At 46.6% G+C, this 5,000-nt stretch overlaps 1 protein-coding gene across 2 annotated transcripts in view; it reads right to left on the reverse strand.

The window, feature by feature from the left end:
* dnah5l (dynein, axonemal, heavy chain 5 like) overlaps window positions 1-5,000 on the reverse strand; it is a 277,853-nt gene that overhangs the window by 193,489 nt on the left and 79,364 nt on the right. The gene's annotated exons all lie outside the window — the stretch shown is intronic.

Raw genomic sequence — 5,000 nt, forward strand, 5'->3', positions numbered from 1 at the left:
ACTCGAACCTTCAGCTCCCTCCACAGATTTTCTATGGGATTAAGGTCTGGAGACTGGCTAGGCCACTCCAGGACCTTAATGTGCTTCTTCTTGAGCCACTCCTTTGTTGCCTTGGCCGTGTGTTTTGGGTCATTGTCATGCTGGAATACCCATCCATTTTCAATGCCCTGGCTGAGGGAAGGAGGTTCTCACCCAAGATTTGACGGTACATGGCCCTGTCCATCGTCCCTTTGATGCGGTGAAGTTGTCCTGTCCCCAAAGCATAAAGTTTCCACCTCCAAGTTTGATGGTGGGGATGGTGTTCTTGGGGTCATAGGCAGCATTCCTCCTCCTCCAAACACGGCGAGTTGAGTTGATGCCAAAGAGCTCCATTTTGGTCTCATCTGACCACAACACTCACCCAGTTGTCCTCTGAATCATTCAGATGTTCATTGGCAAACTTCAGACGGGCATGTATATGTGCTTTCTTGAGCAGGGGGACCTTGCAGGCGCTGCAGGATTTCAGTCCTTCACGGCGTAGTGTGTTACCAGTTGTTTTCTTGGTGACTATGGTCCCAGCTGCCTTGAGATCATTGACAAGATCCTCCCGTGTAGTTCTGGGCTGATTCCTCACTGTTCTCATGATCACTGCAACTCCACGAGGTGAGATCTTGCATGGAGCCCCAGGCCGAGGGAGACTGACAGTTCTTTTGTGTTTCTTCCATTTGCGAATAATCGCACCAACTGTTGTCACCTTCTCACCAAGCTGCTTGGCAATGGTCTTGTAGCCCATTCCAGACTTGTGTAGGTCTACAATCTTGTCCCTGACATCCTTGGCTCTTTGGTCTTGGCCTGGTGGAGATTTTGGAATCTGATTGATCAATTGCTTATGTGGACAGGTGTCTTTTATACAGGTAACAAGCTGAGATTAGGAGCACTCCCTTTAAGAGTGTGCTCCTAATCTCAGCTCGTTACCTGTATAAAAGACACCTGGGAGCCAGAAATCTTTCTGATTGAGAGGGGGTCAAATACTTATTTCCCTCATTAAAATGCAAATCAATTTATAACATTTTTGACATGCGTTTTTCTGGATTTTTTTGTTGTTATTCTGTCTCTCACTGTTCAAATAAATCTACCATTAAAATTATAGACTGATCATTTCTTTGTCAGTGGGCAAACGTACAAAATCAGCAGAGGATCAAATACTTTTTTCCCTCACTGTATTAGATTTAACAAAAAAAATTCCAATTAGCCATTTATGTGGCAGCATGAACTTTTCAACATTTTTAGTGTTGCAGCCTTGAACTAAAATGGACTTAATTGGGATTATATTGCATGTATCTACACAAAATATCCTATAATATTTCACATAATATTACATAATTATTCAAATAGAAGCAACCTGTGTGCAACTAAAGTTTCATGTGACCTCAGTATGTTCCTGGAAGGCCCCAGAGTTTGCTAGAGAACATTCCTAAAAAAAAACAATGTGCACGTAATGACCAAGGAACTATCAAAACAAGTATGGGACAAAGTTTTGGAAAAGTATCAATCAATCTTTTGTATTTTAAAAAAATCCCAATTTTGAACATCCTGTGGAGTACCATTAAGTCCACTGTTAAAAAATGGAAAGAATAGGGCACAACTGAGGCTCAGAGAGGTCTTCCACCAAAAATCATTTTGGGTGTGGAGCAGTAAAGGGTGGCATTCATCATGGAAGCAACCAAGAGTCCAAGGGTAACGCGCAAAGATCTGTAGAGATCCACCATTCAATTGGGAGAACCTGTTCCCAGGACAATCATAGCCTAGACACTCCACACAGCTGCTTTATGGAAAAGTGGAGAGTAAGCCATTTTTAAAAAATCCATATGTATTCTGCTTCTAATGAAACCAAAATGTAATTTTTTTGCCCTTGGCACAAAACATATATACTCCCTGTCGAGGGGAAATGAGGAGGCGGGAGGCAGGCTCAGACTCACACAAAACAAATGGCTTTATTTGCATATTGTTGAACAGAATGTTACTGTCTTTTTCTTATTTTACACACACTACACACACAGCTCTCTTCTCCAAAGGTGCTAATTTCTCCACTCTTTATCCTAATCACTGAAACACAAAAGACTAATTACTCGAATTTGCTGCAGGTATGTAATCTTTAACCCTCAGCTTCTCTAGCTCCAATCTCCATTCACAAACCGGCTCTAGACCGCACCCTTGCCTCCACATACCCCCACCGCCCGACTCAGTCTGGGGAGCCATCCGGCCTGCCGTCAACTCCTCCCCTTCCCCCTTACCAGGAAAGGAAATCCACCACAGCTGTGTGTGTCCCTGGCCTATGGACCACCTGGAATTTAAATTGCTGAAGTGCCAGGTACCAATGAGTGATCTGAACATTGGCATTTTTCATGCGGTGGTGCTGCTGCCAAACATTACTATAAATGATAATGTTATCTAGATGCTGTGCAGATATCAGATTTTATCCATGAGACGTTGTGAGGGCTCCAAACAGCATGACAAACTAGAGTAAACTAAAAGGACTGGAAAAGGCATTTCTTTCCTATATAATGGAGTCAAGGGAATCTTCCAATATCCCTTTGTCAAATCCAGTGCTGAATAAAAATTAGTTGCGCCTAACTGATTGAGCAGTTTGTCAATGCAAGGCATTAGGCATGCACCAAACTTAGACACCACATTGAGTATTTTAAAGTCCACACAGAAACAGACAGAGCCATCAGCCTTGGGAACCAAAACTACCAGGCTGCACCAGTCACTGAGGGACTTCTCGAATACTCCCATATCGAGCATGGCCTTGAGTTCATCCCACAATATTTGCTTTTTGTGCTCAGGAGGACAATAGAGGCAGCTACATAATACCACCTCTAGGGGTGTCTCTATGTGGTGATCTATGAGGTTTGTGTGACTAGGGAGAGGCAAGAACAGATCGAAAAACTCTGCTTGCAACTTGGCAACATCCGTGATTTGGGACAGTGAGAGGCACTCTGCAAGAGGGACCATAGTTGATTGCGCCATTGTTTTTAGATTCACCTCTGGCCCCAGCTCCTCCCTCTCTGGAGGAGACCTCCCTCCATGGTTTGAGGACACTGAGGTGGTAAATTTGGTGTGCCCCACCTCTGTCCATTCGCCTGACCTCGTGGTTGGCGTCCCGGAATCGATGTGTGACTTCAAAGAGTCCTTGCCACTTGGTGAGAAATTTAGAGCTCAATGGGGTTACTAAAATGAGCACATGATCTTCCGGTGTAAATTCCTGACAAGTCACCCCTTTTAGATGGCCAATACTGAATTCTTGTGTTTGATGTAAATTCTCCTGGGTTATGTGACTCAAATTTCAGAGTTTTGCTCTCAGGTCAAGAACATATTCAATGTCATTCTTGCGGTTAGGAGGTCCCTCCTCCCATGTCATGTGACTTCATCACAATGCACCATGTGACATCATTACGCATTCAGCCAAAGCCCCCTTTGATTCATATGTATTGAACGCTAAGACTTTGTTTACAATGGACATGTGCACTTGTTTTGGTTCCTGTTCTGTCCCAGCCTGGTTCAGTTATTGGCGGAAGTGCGAGGGTGTGTCGTGAAGTGCTGCAAGCTGTCAGCAATTAAGGTAATTGTGACTGGTTATTTAAACCCCTCACGTTGCTACGCATGTCGGGCAGTATTAGAGCAAAGATGAATAGAGGAAAGATGGAATGAATAATGGTGCCAGGCAGTAATGTGTCCATGCTCTGTCTAGTTTCCTGTTCCTAGTTTCATGCTCTAGTTAAATGAGTGTTCATGCCATAGTTAAGTGAGTGCTCATGCCACAATTAAATGAGTGTTCACGCCATAGTTAAATGAGTGTTCATGCCTTAGTTAAATGAGTGTTCACGCCTTAGTTAAATGAGTGTTTACGCCTTAGTTAAATGAGTGTTTCCTGCCTTAGTTAAACGAGTGTTTATGCCATAGTAAACGAGTGTTTCCTGCCTTAGTTAAATGATTGTTTCAGGCTAGAGTTAAACGAGTGTTTCCTACCTCAGTTAAATGAGTGTTTCATGCTTAAGTGTAAATAAAGACTTTACTCCTGCGCTTATTTCCTGCTTGAGTCCTGTTTCGTAACAGAATACTGCCCCGGACCATGGAAGTAGCAGGAGGGCATGTTATTGGAAGACGCTCGGATTACTGGCCTCGTTTCCAGTCCATGCAGTTCCCACAAAGGTTCGCCGCCGAACTCCCACTGGCGACAGCAGGATTGGGGAGCTACCCACTGGAATTCCTCTGCAGCTGCCAGGTTTATTTCTGCAGCCTGGCGTATCCCAAGCGTACTAAGCGCCAGTGGATCGGGTTCTTGGTGTCCCGGTTTTGCGGCCCGGCCAGGAACTGGGCGGAGCAACTGGTGAGTACTGGGTCCCCCGCTCTCCAGGATGTCACCCAGTTCGCGGAAGTTTTTGTTAAGGAGTTCTACCGGCCAGGACATCTTCGTGGTCTGGGCTGGTGGGTCAATGGAAAGCCCCAGCCTGAACCGCCCTTCCACCTTTTCTACCAGTGGGTGCACATGCTCAAATCCGGCGCTCCAGACTGAGGTCAACATGGCGCCCTCAGCTCTCCGGCTAGAGACCTACGGGGAGGTCTCAGCTCCAGAGCCCCAGCTCGAGGTCAACAGGGCGAGCTCGGAGCTCCCGCCTGAGGTCAACGTGTCGACCTCAGAGCTCTGGCCAGAGACCTGCGGGGAGGTCTCAGCTCTGGAGCCCCGGCCCGAGGTCAACTTGATGACCTCTGGGCCCCAGCCCAAGGTCAGCCTGGCAACCTTAGAGCTCCAGCTTGAGACCTACGGGAAGGTCTCAGCTCCGGAGCTCCAGCCCAAGGTCAACCTGGCGACCTCAGAGCTCCGGCTGAGGTCAACTTGGCGACCTTGGAGCTCCAGCCCAAGGTCAACTTGGCGACCTCGGAGCTTCAGCCAGAGACCTGCGGAGAGGTCTCTGCCACCCAGGAAGCTGCCCTGCTGAACTGTCCCGCTGAAGAAGCTG

Source organism: Ictalurus punctatus, chromosome 1, assembly GCF_001660625.3.
Source record: "Ictalurus punctatus breed USDA103 chromosome 1, Coco_2.0, whole genome shotgun sequence".
Lineage (NCBI taxonomy): Eukaryota > Metazoa > Chordata > Actinopteri > Siluriformes > Ictaluridae > Ictalurus > Ictalurus punctatus.